Below are 19,496 nucleotides of genomic sequence, written 5' to 3' on the forward strand. Positions count from 1 at the left end.
GAATGTTTCCATCACATGTAATGATAAATGTTTGTAGTGATGGATATAGCAATCTGACTAGTATACACTGGATACACAAATTTAAATATCACACTGTATGCAATATTTACAATTATGTATCAATGAAAAATAAAAATATTATTTAAAATATTACCTATTATCACAACAATAGGTCAGGAGCATTTTGGTGGGTAAGGATAAGTATGTCATAATGACCCTACCACAAAGGCCACATCAAAATACCAGATAATCTTACCATGTACTTTACACAATGAATTCTTCCATCAGCTCTATCAGTAAATTGCTATAATTGCAGTGCTAGGAGAAGAGTTCAGATTTGTCTACCTATAAGGCTGTCCTGCTTTCATAGGTAAACTCATGTGTCTCTGGCCATGAACCTGGTGTCTGTTATGACAGGTGTTACTCATGGCCTCCTGGGAGTTCCTCATGCTGCCTCATGCATTCACTCATTCTAACTGATCACTTAGCTTGATTCCTAATGAGAACTCCAGTGCCCACTTCTCATTTATTCTCTCAATGTCACAGAGTAAATATTGTGTTCACCTAAAATTCATATGTTGAGATCTTAATCCCCAACATGATGTATTGGTGGGGACTTTTAGAGGTAATTAAGTCATGAGATTAGTGACCTTATAAGAAACACAAGAGAACTTGCTTTTCCTCTCTGTGTTCTCAGCCATAGGAGGACCTAATCACTTCTTCAAACCCCCAATTTCTAATTTCATCATTTTGATGATTAAAATTCAACATATGAAATTTTAGGGAACATTCAGATCATAACTAAAGGATATATTATCCACATTATAGTGGATAATATCATAAAAGCTGCTCAAAAGTTTAAAATAATTTGGATGCCCTGAGATTGGAACTAGGATATTCAATAATAACACTAGAAGGGAGTCTGGTGGTGGGAAATGAGTCAAATAGTCATGGGTAAGAGATGAAGAAGTAAAGGAATCAGGGTCACTTCCAGGTTTCCACATCTAAGTAGACAGTGGTGGCATCACCTAGAGAGATGGAATCACTTGAGAGAAGTAGACTGAGGAGGGGAGAATCCTGCCAGTGATATAGTACTGCAAGATAGCTAGTTGGAACTATCCAGTCTGCAGCTGGATATGTGTATGGAATACAGGGGTATGAGTGGTAATTTACTAACTTGAAAGTTATGAGAGCCCACAATGAGTGTACAGAGTAAAAGCAGAGGACCAAAGGCACAACTTTGCCCCTAAAGTCCAAAGATGTCCTTACTGGCTCCTACTTTCTCCACACCCTTCCCAGCATCATGATACTGTTATATACATGTCTTAGAGAATCACCATTACTTAGGTACAACTATTGCCCGTGCCTGCCTACTATTCCAGATGCCCCCAATGGTGTTCAGTAAGCCAGATTTGCCATGTCTCATACTACATTAATCTGGATGGGTATAAACTTTCCATGGGGACCAGTTTTCCCATGGAGCTAAATGCCCTGCTTCTGGATGAAAGAAAGCCCCTGTCTTTGAAATCCCAGTGTGCCTTACAATCACTTCTGACCTAGTGATGTTCACATTAATGATAACAATAAATGGACACCCTGTGAAAGAGGTCTGACATGCATAAGGCAATGAAATAAAGAACTAATTAAACCATTTAAAAAGCATTCTTATGGACTACTTAGTCTTTATAATTCATGTACTAACACCCATCAGACATTTATTGTGCACTTACTACATGCCAGGTTACATAGTAAGTTCAGGAGATAAAGAAATTTTATTTGATGCTTTGAAAAGCAGTTAAATTGGATTTTACCTTAACAGAGGTTTATAGGCATAGCTAGAGTGAAAGTTAATGTTTATATAGATATGGAAGCCAGAATTCCACAGTAGGGTGTGTAATTGTGTACCCCTGGGACAGGGGAATGTAAACCAAATTTAATTTGTCTTTATTTTTCTTTCTTTATTTATTTATATTTTTGTGGTGCTGGGGATTGAACCCAGGGTCTTATGCATATGAAGCAAGCACTATACCAACTGAGCTATAGCCCCAGCCCTGGAATGAACATTTATACTTGTTTTTATACTGTCATTTTGAAGTTTATTTTTCAGTATTTATTCTAGGGTATATGACATATTAGTACAAGAGTACTTGTGCATAGGTAAACATGGATTTAGGACTTATACATGAATATTTTATCAGTTGATTTGTTAAAAATAAGTTGATTTAAATGTTTTAAACTACTTAAGGTACATTCATACAGTGATTCTCAGATTATAGTAAGAGTAGTTTTTCTAGAGAACATATTTTCTTGTTTATATAAGAAGCATGACTGTAGCAATACCAGAATCAAGGACTAGAAAATCCCAACTGTCTAAATATCTCCAATGACTTTCATGACCTTCAAAAAGTTCCAACACAAAGGACACCTAGTTTCTCAAATCTTATTTGTTCTTTTGTGAATGTATACCACTAAACAAATTTTATTTTCATTGTTTTAACTCACAGTATATTAGAAGAAGAAAAATTAGGGCCCAATGGCTTTTGGGAGAAGAAATTAGCTAAGGGAGCCATTAGGTCAGTAAAAATGACAGCGAGAGAAATGACAGCTGACAGATAAGGAAGATACAGGAAAATAAACATGTTATAACAATGCCTTTGTGGATTCAGCTCAGTGAAATAGTCAACATTCCTAATGAGGGCCTGAGTCATTAAGCAAAGAGTTGGTTATGTGAGTGTTATAATCTGTTTTTCAGAGAATCAGGTCCATATTTTTACATTTTAGGAAAAATACCATCAACAGTTTTCAAAATTTAAAAAAATGCTGCTATTTGAAAAAATAAATTTCATAGAATAGCAATTGTGTAGCAGCAAGGGAAATTAGGAATCCTGATTTTGGATCATGTTTTAATTGTGTTGTTCTAATGGACAGGTTTCTGGAATCCCACCTTCAAATACAGCACTGTCTTCTTTTTATCTTAGGTTTTTAACCAAAATAACACCAACAAACAAAAAACCTGGTTCTGATTCTTCCACTTTTAAAGAATGAATACTTTGAATACCACTGGTCTTACCTAACTCCTCCTTTTGATGTATAAAGAAATACAGAGAAATAAAGTGCATTCATTAGATTCAAAAAACATAAGAAGTAAGTGTGTCCTGTACATCAAACCACATGGCAGGTACTAAAGTTTCAAAAATAGAAGAAACACTGTTTCAGTCTTCTGGGAGCACCTAGTCTGCAAGACAGGGGCAGGGAAGGCCCCAACCAGAGAACACTATTGTAATGGTCCAATGGGAGCACAAAGCAATGGCACCTAACTGCTCAGTAGTGGGTGGGGGAATCAGGGGATGTTCCAGAGAAATTATAACTAAGCTGAATGTGTCTGATGAGTAAAAGCTGGCCTGTCAAAGACATCAGGGAATTCCAGATAGAAGAGAGAACACCTACAAAGATACAGAAATGAGGAAACCCCCAAGAAGTTAAATGACTTGGCCAAGTTCCCTTAGTGAATTAATTACAGAGCCAGTCCTAGAAGCCTAAGTTTCTTGACATGCCAGCTCCTTGCTCCAGTTATCTCTAGCATCCATGCAAATGAATCCATCATTTCTAAGTGATGGTGGAGCAAGGGCACACCTGAAGTTATATTGAAGAGTTTCAATGATTTTCTCTTGTCTGTGTGTGACCAAAAGAGATCACTCACCAAATCTCCTGTTGCTGAATTAGCTTCACTGTCCTCCCAGTCCAAGCTCTGGTAGTGCCCCTTTCAGCAGGCTGATGTCTCTGGCCTGGAGCACTGGCCTTCAGGGTGGCTCCCTGCTGTCACTATGTTTTCCTGCTTGGGTTTTGAAAGAGATGTGAGAGCATACAGTGGCACATGTCAGATAAGCACAGCCTGACTGAAGACAGAAATGAAAATGGACATAACAGATACGGCAGACAATAAGCAGACTTTTGCTTCAGACGTAGAAAGTGATCCCAAGTATGTCAGGAGAATAAGAATATTGCAAAAGTAGTAACTACAAGAAGCCCTTCAAAGTGTGGTTGATCTGCTGAAACTGCAATTGGAAATAATCTTAGCATGGTGATCACATGAAAATCTTTAAGTGACAGAGAGGGTGAGGATCCTTTCTTTTTTATGACCCCAAAACTCATTTAGATTCTCTGGTAAATATAGAGGATTTCAACTGACATTTTAACCACTGCCTATATTTCTCCAAATTTTGTATTAAGAGACAGACACTAGGTTAAAAAAAAAAATACATAGGATTGTAACCAAACCATATTGTTCACCCAGTCATGAGATCTTTAATCAACTCTGGGAAAAAGGCAAAGGTTTCTTGAATTTTCTCTCACCTCCTGTTAGTCTCCTCTCTCCTACTCACCAGCGCCTCTCTGTTCCCCAAGCATTTGGAACCTCATATCCTCTTTTCTTGTGATCCCAGCTTCTAATTTTAGACTTTGTACAAATTAGTGCCAAGTTTTCAAAGAAACAAATTTGACTTCACACTTTAAACACAAAGACATGAATAACTCATCATCTTCCTAACTCCAGAAGCAATAATTCTATCTTTATATTCCTGCTGCACCCCCACATATATCCAGGCCCACTAGAAGACATGAAAAAAGGTTATTTATTGCCACGTTACATAGTAGTAGTAGTAGTAGCAGCAACAGTAATAATAATAATATTACATTACTTGAATTCGTATTGATAATCAGGCAATGCAACAAAATTATAGAATCGAAGATATTGTGAAGATATATGGTGGGTGGGTGCCTTACACAGATTACCAAAATCACACAGAGATAGCCACCATCTTTATCTTTCTTTAAGATCAGCAACACCAGACCACTTTCATTAAAATAGCCAATCTCTACCAAAGCAAGAAATTTTCCTTACCCAAGCTTATACTGACTGAGGTGATGGTATCCTCTTAAAGGATATGCCCACTTCCTAATCCCCAGAACCTAATGACATTACTTTGGTTAAAGTCTTTCCAGATGTAATTACGTTGAATATTTTGAGTTGTAGAGGCCAAGCTGGATGGCCCAGGTGGACCTAATTTCAGAGGCAAGTGCTATAACAGACACTCAGAGAAGACAGAGAAGTTGCTGTAAAGTTGGATGCAGAAACTGGAGTTAAATGGCCTTAAGCCAAGGAATCTGGCAACCATCAGAAACCAGAAGAGCATAAAGTGGCTTCTTCCCTGGATCTTCCAGATGGACTCAAAGCAATAGACACATAAACATTTTGCATTTCCAATGAGATAAAATAAAAGAAATTAATTTTTTTGCTCTTTCATGACTTTAATATTATTCTTGTGGTATACAAAAATTCCTCAAAAGTGATATCCTCTAGTTATAAAAATCTTACTTCCAGGATTATGAATGACGCAGAAGTTTGACTAACAAATAATATTGGTCTATGCATACACAGTTTAGTGTGTTCTCTAGAAACCAAACAATAATTTCAAAATATTGAATAAAGCAAATATAGTTTATTCTCATATTAGAAATATTATAAAATCTTTTTTTCCGAAGATTTAAAAAATTGCTTAATAATAGTAGTATACTGAATAAGTTTTTTGACTTACTGGAAAAATTAACTCTAAAGTTAAGTAGTTATTTTTGGTGATTCAAGATGAGTTCTTTCATGGATATATCAACTTATGTATGTTTTTACAAACTATTTTTTTATTTTTGTCTTTTTTGTGCTGTAGACTGAACCCAGGGCCTTGTGCTTGCCAGGCAAGTACGATACCACTAAGCCACTACTACTATCCTCAGACCCAGGCACTACTTTTTTATTATGAAGGACAGCTAACTTTAGGATGACGTTAACAATGTAAAGATAGAGCACAGAGAGCACAGAGATATAAAGAGTACAGTCTCTATTTAGCTACTGTAATTAAACCAACCCTTAACCTAGTAAAGTGCTGAAATTTCAGTATTATGAGTTTTTTGTTGTTTAAGGTCACTTAATATTTTCTGTTACTTACACCCAATATAACCAATAACTAGGAAATATCTTTTTCAAATAACCCAGAATACATAAAAAGTTCGAATTTAATTCTACCAATACTACGTATGCTACACAAAGCCCTGATGCTAAGCATTGTAGGGAATATAAAAATGAATTCAGACTAGTATATAATGGGAAAGGTATAGACTTTGAAATCAGACAAACTTGTATCCAATCATACTTTAGGGAAGTCACTTAAATTTCTTTTTTTTTAATTTTAATTTATTATTATTGTAAACAAATGGGATACATGGTGTTCTGTTTGTACATGGAGTAACAGCATACCATTTGTGTAATCATATATTTACATAGGGTAATGCTGTTCAATTCATTCTGTTATTTTTCCTCCCCCCCACCCCTCCCACCCCTCTTTTCCCTCTGTACAGTCCCTCCTTCCCCCATTCTTGCCCCCCTCCAACCCCCATAATGTGTCATCATTCGCTTATCAGTGAGATCATTTGTACTTTGGTTTTTTGAGATTGGCTTATCTCACTTAGCATGATATTTTCCAATTTCATCCATTTGCCTGCAAATGCCATAATTTTATTACTCTTTATAGCTGAGTAATATTCCATTGTATATATATATATATATATATATATATATATATATATATATGTATATATATATATATACCACAGTTTCTTTATCCATTCATCAATTGAAGGACATCTAGGTTGGTTCCACAGTCTTGCTATTGTGAATTGAGCAGCTATGAACATTGATGTGGCTGTATCTCTGTAGTATGTTGATTTTAAGTCCTTTGGGTATAGGCCAAGGATTGGGATAGCTGGGTCAAATGGTGGGTCCATTCCAAGTTTTCTAAGGAATCTCCACACTGCTTTCCAGAGTGGCTGCACTAATTTGCAGCCCCACCAGCAATGTATGAGTGTACCTTTTTCCCCACATCCTCGCCAACACCTGTTGTTGCTTGTATTCTTGATAATCACCATTCTAATTGGGGTGAGATGGAATCTTAGTGTAGTTTTGATTTGCATTTCTCTTATTACTAAAGATGGTGAACATTTTTTCATATGTTTGTTGATTGCTTGTAGATCTTCTTCTGTGAAGCATCTGTTCATGTCCTTAGCCCATTTGTTGATTGGGTTATTTGTATTCTTGGTGTAGAGTTTTTTGAGTTCTTTATATTTTCTGGAAATTAGTGCTCTATCTGAAGTATGAGTGGCAAAGATTTTCTCCCATTCTGTAGGCTCTCTCTTCACATTGCTGATAGTTTCTTTGCTGAGAGAAAGCTATTTAGTTTGAATCTATCCCAGTTGTTGATTCTTGCTTTTATTTCTTGTGCTATGGGAGTCCTGTTAAGGAAGTCTGATCCTAAGCCAACAAGTTGAAGATTTGGACCTACTTTTTCTTCTATAAGACGAAGGGTCTCTGGTCTGATTTCAAGGTCTTTGATACATTGTGAGTTGATTTTTGTGCAGGGTGAGAGATAGGGGTTTAGTTTCATTCTGTTGCATATGGATTTCCAATTTTCCCAGCATCATTTGTTGAAGAGGCTATCTTTTCTCCATTGCATATTTTTGGCACCTTTGTCTAGTATGAGAAAATTGTATTTATTTGGGTTTGTGTCCATGTCCTCTATTCTGTATCATTGATCTACCTGTTTATTTTGGTGCCAATACCATGCCATTTTTGTTACTATTGCTTTGTTGTGGAGTTGAAGTTCTGGTATTGCAATACCCCCTGTCTCATTCTTCCTTCTAAGGATTGCTTTAGCTCTTCTGGGTTTCTTATTCTTCCAGATGAAGTTCATGATTGCTTGCTCTATTTCTGTAAGGTACGTCATTGGGATTTTAATTGGAATTGCATTGAATCTGTATAGCACTTTTGGTAGTATGGCCATTTTGACAATATTAATTCTGCCTATCCAAGAACATGGGAGATCTTTCCATCTTCTAAGGTCTTCCTCAATTTCTTTCTTTAAAGTTTTGAAGTTTTCATATAGAGATCATTTATCTCTTTGGTTAGATTGATTCCCAAGTGTTTTTGTTTGTTTGTTTGTTTGTTTGTTTGTTTGTTTGTTTTTTGAGGCTATTGCAAATGGAGTTGTTTTCCTCATTTCCCTTTCAGAAGTTTTGTCACTTGCATATAAAAATGCTTTAGACTTATGCATGTTGATTTTATAGCCTGCTATTTTGCTGAATTCATTGATGAGGTCTAGAAGTTTTCTGGAGGAGTTTTTTGGATCCTCTAAATATAAAATCATGTCATTAGCAAATAGTGACAGCTTAAGTTCCTCTTTTCCTATTCATATCCCTTTAATTTCTTTAGTCTGCCTAATTGCTCTGGCTAGAATTTCGAGGACAATGTTGAATAGAAGTGGTGAAAGAGGACATCCCTGTTTTTTTCCCTTTTTTAAAGGGAATGGTTTCAGTTTTTCTCCATTAAGAATGATGTTGGTCACGGGCTTAGCATAAATAGCCTTTACAATGTTCAGGTATGTTCCTACTATCCCTATTTTTTCTAGTGTTTTGAGCATGAAGTGTTGTTGTATTTTGTTGAATGCTTTTTCTGCATCAATTGAAATTACCATATGATTCTTATCCCTAAGTCTATTGACATGATGGATTGTGTTTATTGATTTTTGGATGTTAAACCATCCTTGCATTTCAGGGATGAACCCCACTTGATCATGGTGTACAATTTTCTTAATATGTTTTTGGATACGGTTTGCCAATATTTTTGTTAAGGATCTTTACATCTATATTCATCAAGGATATTGGTCTAAAATTTTCTTTCCTTGATATGTCTTTTCCTGGTTTGGGTATGAGGGTGACATTAGCTTCATAGAATGAGTTCGGTAGGGTACCCTCCTTTTCTATTTCCTGGAATATTTTGAGAAGTATTGGAATGAGTTCTTCTTTGAAGGTCTTGTAGAACTTGGCTGAGAATCCATCTGGTCCTGGGCTTTTCTTGGATGGTAGATTTTTAATGGCTTCTTCTATTTCATTGTTTGATATTGATCTGTTTAAATTGTGTATGTCCTTCTGGTTCAGTTTGGGAGGAGCATATGTCTCTAGAAATTTGTCAATATCTTGGGTAGTTTCTATTTTGTTGGAACATAGATTTTCAAAGTAGCTTCTCATTATGTTATGTATCTCAGTGGTGTTTGTCGTGATATTTCCTTTTTTATCATGAATTTTAGTAATTTGAGTTTTCTCTCTCCTCTTTGTTAGTGTGGCTAAGGGTTTGTCTATTTTGTTTACTTTTTCAAAGAACTAACTTTTTGTTTTGTCAATTTTTTTTTTATTGTAAACAAATGGGTAACATGTTGTTTCTCTGTTTGTACATAGAGTAACAGCATACCATTTGTGTAATCATAAATTTACATAGGGTAATGTTGGTTGATTCATTCCGTTATTTTTTCCCTTCCCCCCACCCCTCCCACCACTCTTTTCCCTCTATACAGTCCTTCCTTCCCCCATTCTTGCCCCCCTCCCTAACCCTAACTCTAACCCTAAAACTAACCCCTCCCACGCCCCATTATGTATCAACATCCACTTATCAGCAAGATCATTCTTCCTTTGGTTGAGATTGGCTTATCTCACTTAGCATGATATTCTCCAATTTCATCCATTTGCCTGCAAATGCCATAATTTTATTATTCTTTATATCTGAGTAATATTCCATTGTATATATATATATGCCAGTTTCTTTATCCATTCATCAATTGAAGGACATCTAGGTTGGTTCCACAATCTGGCTATGGTGAATTGAGCAGCAATGAACATTGATGTGGCTGTATCTCTGTAGTATGCTGATTTTAAGTCCTTTGGGTATAGACCAAGGAGTGGGATAGCTGGGTCAAATGGTAGTTCCATTCCAAGTTTTCTAAGGAATCTCCATACTGCTTTCCAGAGTGGCTGCACTAATTTGCAGCCCCACCAGCAATGTATGAGTGTACCTTTTTCCCCACATCCTCGCCAACACCTGTTGTTGCTTGTATTCTTGATAATCACCATTCTAATTGGGGTGAGATGGAATCTTAGGGTGGTTTTGATTTGCATTTCTCTTATTACTAGAGATGTTGAACATTTTTCCATATGTTTGTTGATTGCTTGTAGATCTTCTTCTGTGAAGTGTCTGTTCATTTCCTTAGACCATTGTCGATTGGGTTATTTGTATTCTTGGTGTTGAGTTTTTTGAGTTCTTTATAGATTCTGGAGATTAGTGCTCTATCTGAAGTATGATTGGCAAAGATTTTCTCCCACTCTGTAGGTTCTTTCTTCGCATTGCTGATAGTTTCCTTTGCTGAGAGAAAGCTTTTTAGTTTGAATCTATCCCAGTTGTTGATTCTTGCTTTTATTTCTTGTGCTATGGGAGTCCTGTTGAGGAAGTCTGGTCCTAAGCTGACATGTTGAAGATCTGGACCTACTTTTTCTTCTATAAGATGCAGGGTCTCTGGTCTGATTCCGAGGTCCTTAATCCATTTTGAGTTTAGTTTCATGCATGGTGAGAGATATGGGTTTAGTTTCATTCTGTTGCATATGGATTTCCAATTTTCCCAGCATCATTTGTTGAAGAGGCTATCTTTTCTCCATTGCATATTTTTGGCACCTTTGTCTAGTATGAGAAAATTATATTTATTTGGGTTTGTGTCGGTGTCCTCTGTTCTGTACCATTGATCTACCTATTTTGGTACCAATACCATGCCATTTTTGTTACTATTGCTTTGTAGTATAGTTAAAGTTCTGGTATTGCAATACCCCCTGCTTCATTTTTAATACCCCCTGCTTCATTTTTTGTCAATTTTTTGAATTGTTTCTTTTTTTTCAATTTCATTGATTTCAGCTCTGATTTTAAATATTTTCTGTTTTCTACTACTTTTGCTGTTATCTTGTTCTTCTTTTTCTAGGACTTTGAGGTGTAATGTTAGGTCATTTAGTTGTTGATTTTCATTCTTTTCTGGAATGCACTCCATGCAATGAATTTTCCTCTTAATATTGCTTTCATAGTGTCCCAGAGATTTTGATATGTTGTATCCTCATTCTCATTGACCTCTAAGAATTTTTTTATCTCCTCCCTGATGTTTTCTGCTATCCATGTTTCATTCAATAGCATATTATTTAGTTGCCAGATGTTGGAGTAATTTCTGTTTTTTATTTTTTCATTGATTTCTACTCTCAGTCCATTATGATCTGATAGAACACAAGGCAGTATCTCTATTTTTTTTGCATTTCCTAAGGGCTGATTTGTGGCATAAGATATGGTCTATTTTCAGGAAGTTTCCATGTGCTGCTGAGAAGAAAGTGTATCTGCTCATTGATGGATGGAATATTCTATATATGTCTATTAAGTCTAGGTTATTGATTGTGTTATTGAGTTCTATGGTTTCTTTGGTTGGTTTTTGTTTGGAAGATCTATCTAGTGGTGACAGCAGTGCGTTAAAATCACCCAGAATTATTGTGTTGTGGTCTATGTGATTCCTGAAATTGAGAAGGATTTGTTTGATGTACAGGGATGCACCATTGTTTGGGGCATAAATATTTACTATTTTTATGTCTTCCTGATTTATGGTTCCCTTAAGCAGTATGAAATGTCCTTCTTTATCCCTTCTGACTAACTTTGGCTTGAAGTCCACTTTATCTGATACAAGGATGAAAACCCCCGCTTTTTTACTGAGTCCATGTGCGTGATAGGTTTTGTTCCCATCCTTTCACCTTTAGTCTGTGGATGTCTTTTTCTATGAAATGAGTCTCTTGCAGGCAGCATATTGTTGGGTCTTTCTTTTTAATCCATTCTTCCAGTCTATGTCTTTTGATTGATGAGTTTAAGTCATTAACATTCAGGGTTATTATTGAGATATGATTTGTATTCCCAGTCATTTGGCTTATTTTTGGTTTTTAAGTTGGCTTGGTTTCTCCTTTGAGTGGTTTTTCTCTAAGGTAGTTCCTCCCTTAACTGACCTACATTGTTGTTTTTCATTTCCTCCTCATGAAATATTTTGTTGAGAACACTCTGTAGCACAGGCTTTCTATTTGTAAATTCTTTTAACTTTTGTTTATCATGGAAGGATTTTATTTCATCTTCAAATCTGAAGGTTAGTTTTCTGGGTATAGGATTCTTGGTTGGCAACCATGTTCTTTCAGAGCTTGAAATATGTTGTTCCAGGCCCTTCTAGCTTTTAGAGTCTGGGTTGAGAAGTCGGCTGCTATCCGTATTGGTCTCCCCCTATATGTAATCTGATGCTTTTTCTCGCAGCCTTCAAAATCCTATCTTTATTTTGAATGTTAGGCATTTTCATTATAATGTGCCTTGGTGTGGGTCTGTTGTGATTTTGTGCATTTGGTGTTCTGTAAGCCTCTTGTATTTGATTTTCCATTTCATTCTTCAGGTGTGGGAAATTTTCTGATATTATTTCAATGAATAGGTTGTTCATTCCTTTGGTTTGTATCTCTGTGCCTTCCTCAATCCCAATAATTCTTAAATTTGGTCTTTTCATGATGTGCCATAATTCTTGGAGATTCTGTTCATGATTTCTTACTGTTTTCTCTGTTTGGGCAAATTTATTTTCAAGATTAAATATTTTGTATTCATTGTCTGAGGTTCTGTCTTCCAAGTAGTATAGTTTTTTGGTGATGCTTTCCATTGAGTTTTTTATTTGGTTTATTGTTTCCTTCATTTCAAGGATTTCTGTTTGGTTTTTTTTTGTTTTTTGTTTTTTTTTAGAATCTCTATCTCTTTGTTGAAATGATCTTTTGCTTCCTGCAGTTGCTCTTTCAGCTTATTGGGATTATCATTCATTGCCTGCATTTGCTTTCTTATCTCATCCTTTGCTTTGTGAATCATCTTAATCATGTATAATCTAAAGTCCTTTTCTGACATTTCTTCTAACATACTGTCATTGGATTCTACTAATATAGAATCTAGATTTGTTTGGATCATTTTCTTCCCTTGTTTTTTCATGTTGTTCACGTATCTTCCCCTCTAGCAGTGCAGATCTGGGGTATTGCAGATTTCCCCCTATAGGTTTATAGTGGCCCTATAGGTTTCCAAAACCCTTTCTTTAAGGGGAAATCAATATTAGCAGTGCCCAATTCAGACACTATGCAATCCTAGACCAAATAGCCCCTATGAGGACAATGACAAATTGTCATGATAAACAGAATGAGTTCAAATATTATCTTCAGTAAAACAAACAGATTTGCAATAAGGTCTGCAGTTTCTAATGGAGGACAAAGAGGATGCTGAGGGATGTAGAATGTGGCTGTTAATGGGATAAGAAAAGAATATACAGAAGTTCTAGATAATAGAAAGTGTGAGAGTGTAATCAAAAGAAACTGGATGTTAGCATGCAAAAAAGGGAGAAAGAGACTCTGAGGGAACAGGTAAACAAAAGGAAAAGAGAGTAAGAAAAGTAAAGAAATAAAAACTTAAATTTTTTAAATAAGGACAAAAGAGAAAATCTACAGTATAACAGTCATATAGTAATGAAACCTCATATAGTAATGAAACTATATGAAACAGTCATATAGTAATGAAATCAGTAGCCTGATGCATGAGAGGTACCTGACAATGAGCTTCAACCTCCAGCAGGCGTCTCAGGATGGGATTTGTCCCACCTAAAGATCAGAGCTACAGCTTCCAGGATTATCCAAAATGGACACTCTGCCTTCGAAATGTGTTGGCAAATGGGAAGCTGCAGCTCAGGGTATGGACGTGGTCAGCTGGAGGTCCTGGAGGTGGGATGCAGTTGGTCAGGCAGGGATCCTGGAGGTTGGTGTGTTTGGTGTGGTTGTGCGATCCTGGAGGCCGTGTGCAATCAGTTGGTCTGGGGTCCTGGTCATAGGGCGCAGTCAGTTGGTCTGGGGGTCCTGGCGGCAGGGAGCAGTCAGTCTATGTGAGGGCCTCAGAGGCAGGGTGTGATCCGTCGGGCTGAGGGATCCTGGAGACAGGGCTCAGTCAGTCCAGCCAGGGGTCCTGCGGGGCCTGGCTGTTGTCTCAAAATGGTGGCAGCCACATGTAATCAAACCTGCAGGTACTGTAACTGTGAACTTCCAGGCAACAGCAGGCAGCTGGTGCTCCATTGGCAGTCGGCGATCAGTATGCTGACTGTTGTCGGAGGATCAGGAGGTGAAGTGAACCTCGTGCGTTGGGTGATGGATAGGTGTAAGGCAGGCGATGGACAGGCAAGAGGCAGGCAAATGGCGGATGATAGGCACCTGACAGTGAGCAATCTGCACACAAAAAAGGCCTCGATATGCTGGCAGACTGCAGGTGATCACAGCAGACAAATGGGGTAAACAGCAGGGGATCGATAAGCAGCAAAAACTGCCTCACCAAGAAACAGATATCCTCTGCTTGAAACCGGAGTTACAGAGTGACAAGGAACGCAGCCTCCCTCTAGTCCACCATCTTGGATCCTCACTTAATTTCTTTATGTCTTAGATTTCTCGCCTCTGTAAGTGCATGCAATTGTTCTTGATGTACACATACACCCAAGTACCTGGAAATTTAGCTGAAGTTCTTCCCTTGAGTTGGAATACTATATTTGACTAAAAATCATCCTTCCAATATCAGCTAAAATTTCCTGTCAGCAAGGGATCTCCCAGATGTCTTCAGCATTAATTCCTTCTCTTTCTCTCCCCCTCCCTTCCTTCCTCCTTCCCACAGTGTTTTACAAACTATTAAAACTATTAAAATAGATAATGCACAAATTTATATTTCCAAAAATAATTCAGTCAGCTAAGAAAACAAATTTAAAAAAAGCTTTTGTAGACTGTATACACTTCAATACTCAACTTTATAAGTTGCAATGCAAATTTGTTATTTTATAACTAAGGAATATCATTTCATTCTACTATCAATCAATGCTTATATTTTATACAATTATACATTATGAAGTTTTTTTTGTGACATTTCTCTATAGCACCATGTAAACTTTTCAAGATTGTTTTTAGGTAAAAACATTTTCTACATGCTGAAGCCTGGAAAATAAAATTTCCCTTAAAATAATGCCTCACACTTTATCTCCTAACCTGGAAGTGTTAGTATCTTGGCTGGAAGAATTCTAAAATGAGCTTCAGAGATCATTTTGGTCAGTTTTTTTTTTTTTTTTTTTTTTTTGGTGTGGTGATAAAAGTACTCAAAAAGAAAAACTTATAAGAAGAAAAGTCTATTTGGGGCTCACAGTTTCAGAGGTTTCAATCCACAGATAGGCCAATTCCATTGCTCTGGGCCAAGCTGAGCGGTCCATCATGAGGGAAGGGCATGGCAGAGGGAAGCTGCTCCCCTTAAGGCAGAGAAAATATAGAGAGTCACAGGAAAGATGCACTTCTCCAGGGCAGGACCCCATGACCCACCTCTTCCAGGTACTCCCCACCTGCCTATAGTTATAGTTACCAACCAGTCATTGAAACTAGGATGGAGTGATAAGGTTTCATCTGTCACAGTGCAGATAAACATTCCTGCCTTAACACAGGAGTTTCCAAACCACAACAGTGCTCCTCACCTCCTGTCTAGGCAGTCCTTTCTCTTGAACTTGTGCTGGACCCAGTGACTTGCTTCTAATTAATACAAACAATATGGGGAAAGTAAAGGAAAATCTCTTTGGCTAGGTTACAAAAACCCAACACTTTCATCTCATTTTCTCTCTTCTCTCATTCATTCCCTTCTCTCTTCTCTCCTCTCCTTCCCTCCCCTGTCTTCTCCTCTCCTGCCAAAGCTTATACACAGGAACCTGGAAGCAGATCAATTTCTAGCTGAGATTTTGGTGGGACCAACAGTCCACCTGACACCTTAATTTCAGCCTGTGAGAGAAACAGAAAATATAGGAACATCTTGCCTAGATTCTAGATTCACAAGAACTTTAGGATAATAAGTGAGTGTTGTTTTAAACCACTCAATTTGGTAGTAATCTTAATGCAATAATCAATGATTAAGACAGTCACTTAGGCACGTACTTTTCTCTTTCTAAATCCACAGAGTACAGTGGAATACCATTCAGAAGCATTGAGTCAAGGCTTGGTCCTTGTTTCGTGCCCATTACTTATACTGATGTTTCAGAAGCAGAGGATCTTAATTATTTTGCTCCTCAACCCAAATAAACACAGAAGTTGTCTTTCAACCTGAGGGTAAATGTGCACCTATTCTCTTGGTCTGAATTTTGTCAACATATATATGGGTAAATAAGTCAATTCCTTTTCCTTCATAAAGCATCAAATAGGCTGATATTTTAAACTGATATGATTAATAAAGTAACAAAGTGAACAAAGCATAAATGTTCTAGATTTGACAATTTATGCATCTCCCCATCACCCAAATTATGCTATCAAAAATTTCCTTCACCCTATGAAATTTCTTCCTTTTTCTATATTACTCCTGTTTGCCTTCCCCCAACTAATGTCTACCAAAACACATTAGTTTTGCCTTAATCTAGAATGCCTGTCAGTGTATTTAAACACTGTATGTACTTTTCTATCTGTTTAGTTTAACAAAATAAATTTTATATTTATTCATGATGTTGCATGTATCAGTAGTTTCTTTTTTGTTACTAATTATTATTTCATTTAAGGGGATATACCACCATTTGTTTATCCATTTACCTGTTGAGGGGCATTAGCTTATTAGAAGGTTTTGCCCATAATGAAGAAATCCATGATGTATATTAGAGTACACATCTTTGTGTTACATGTTTTTATTTGTCTAGTGTAATTACCTAGAACATGGATTTGGGGAGGGTATGCATATGGATAACTAAAGGAAAAACTGCCAAGGAGTTCTTCAAAATGACAGCATTTTACAATCCCATTGGAAATGTGGGAGCATTCCAGTTGATTGTTCTCCTTGGCAGCGTTTCATTTTGTCAGTAATTTTTGTCTTAGCAAGTGGAGTAGGCAATAGTCATAAATTACTCTGCTATTAATTTGAAATTCCTTGGTAACTGATGAGGTTGTGCATTTTTCCCAATGTTTTTGAACCATTCATGTATACTTTGCTGATTTTTATATTGATTTGCTTGAATTTATATTATATATTTCTACATTTTGTGTATGACTACATTGTGTGTAAAATACACACACACACACACACACACACCTACTCATTCAAGTCCTTAATAGGTATTTGTGTGCTATTTTTTTTTCCCAAACAGTGGCGTGTCTATTAATATTCTTTTTTTTTTTTTTTTTTTTTGCTTTTTTTTTTTTTTTTTTATTATAAAATTGTAAACAAATGGGATACATGTTGTTTCTCTGTCTGTACATGGCGTAAAGGCATACCATTTGTGTAATCATAAATCTACATAGGGTAATGTTGTTTGATTCATTCTGCCATTTTTTCCCCTTCCCCCCCTCCCCTCCCACCCTTCCCCTCCATCTATACAGTCCTTCCTTCCTCCATTCCTGCCCCCCTCCCTAAACCCAACTCCAACCCCAACACTAACCCTTCCCACCCCCCATTATGTGTCATCATCCACTTATTAGCGATATCATTCTTCCTTTGGTTTTTTGAGATTGGCTTATCTCACTTAGCATGATATTCTCCAGTTTCATCCATTTGCCTGCAAATGCCATAATTTTATCATTCTTTATGGCTGAGTAATATTCCATTGTATATATATACCACATTTTCTTTATCCATTCATCAATTGAAGGACATCTAGGTTGGTTCCACAATCTGGCTATTGTGAACTGAGCAGCTATGAACATTGATGTGGCTGTATCTCTGTAATATGCTGATTTTAAGTCCTTTGGGTATAGGCCAAGGAGTGGGATAGCTGGGTCAAATGGTGGTTCCATTCCAAGTTTTCTAAGGAATCTCCACACTGCTTTCCAGAGTGGCTGCACTAATTTGCAGCCCCACCAGCAATGTAAGAGTGTACCTTTCTCCCCACATCCTCGCCAACACCTGTTGTTGATTGTATTCTTGATAATCACCATTCTAATTGGGGTGAGATGGAATCTTAGGGTGGTTTTGATTTGCATTTCTCTTATTACTAGAGATGTTGAACATTTTTCCATATGTTTGTTGATTGCTTGTATATCTTCTTCTGTGAAGTGTCTATTCATTTCGTTAGCCCATTTGTCGATTGGATTATTTGCATTCTTGGTGTAGAGTTTTTTGAGTTCTTTATAGATTCTGGAGATTAGCGCTCTATCTGAAGTATGATTGGCAAAGATTTTCTCCCACTCTGTAGGCTCTTTCTTTGCATTGCTGATAGTTTCCTTTGCTGAGAGAAAGCTTTTTAGTTTGAATCTATCCCAGTTATTAATTCTTGCTTTTATTTCTTGTGCTATGGGAGTCCTGTTGAGGAAGTCTGGTCCTAAGCCGACATGTTGAAGCTCTGGACCTACTTTTTCTTCTATAAGATGCAAGGTCTCTGGTCTGATTCCGAGATCCTTAATCCATTTTGAGTTTAGTTTCGTGCATGGTGAGAGATATGGGTTTAGTTTCATTCTGTTGCATATGGATTTCCAATTTTCCCAGCACCATTTGTTGAAGAGGCTATCTTTTCTCCATTGCATATTTTTGGCCCCTTTGTCTAGTATGAGAAAATTGTATTTCTTTGGGTTTGTGTCCGTGTCCTCTATTCTGTACCATTGATCCACCTTTCTATTTTGGTACCAATACCATGCCGTTTTTGTTACTATTGCTTTGTAGTAGAGTTGAAGATCTGGTATTGCGATACCCCCTGCTTCACTCTTTCTGCCAAGGATTGCTTTAGCTATTCTGGGTTTTTTATTCTTCCAGATGAATTTCATAATTGCTTGCTCTATTTCTGTAAGGTACATCATTGGGATTTTAATTGGAATTGCATTGAATCTGTATAGCACTTTTGGTAGTATGGCCATTTTGACAATATTAATTCTTCCTATCCAAGAACATGGGAGATCTTTCCATCTTCTAAGGTTTTCTTGAATTTCTTTCTTTAGTGTTCTGTAGTTCTCATTGTAGAGGTCTTTCACCTCTTTTGTGAGATTGATTCCCAAATACTTTATTTTTTTCGAAGCTATTGTGAATGGGGTAGTTTTCCTAATTTCTCTTTCTGAAGATTCATCGCTTATATATAAAAATGCCTTCGATTTATGTGCATTGATCTTATATCCCGCTACTTTACTGAATTCACTTATGAGATCTAAAAGTTTTCTGGTGGAATTTCCTGGTTCCTCTAAGTATACCATCATATCATCAGCAAATAGGGATAGTTTGAGTTCTTCTTTTCCTATTCGTATCCCTTTAATTTCTTTGGTCTGTCTAATTGCTCTGGCTAGAGTTTCAAGGACGATATTGAATAGAAGTGGTGAAAGAGGGCATCCCTGCCTTGTTCCAGTTTTTAGAGGGAATGCTTTCAGTTTTTCACCATTTAGAATGATATTAGCAATGGGTTTAGCGTAGATGGCCTTTACAATGTTAAGGAATGTTCCCACTATCCCTATTTTTTCTAGTGTTTTGAGCATGAAGGGGTGCTGTATTTTATCAAATGCTTTTTCTGCATCTATCGAAATAATCATGT

This window comes from Sciurus carolinensis, chromosome 8 (assembly GCF_902686445.1).
Source record: "Sciurus carolinensis chromosome 8, mSciCar1.2, whole genome shotgun sequence".
Lineage (NCBI taxonomy): Eukaryota > Metazoa > Chordata > Mammalia > Rodentia > Sciuridae > Sciurus > Sciurus carolinensis.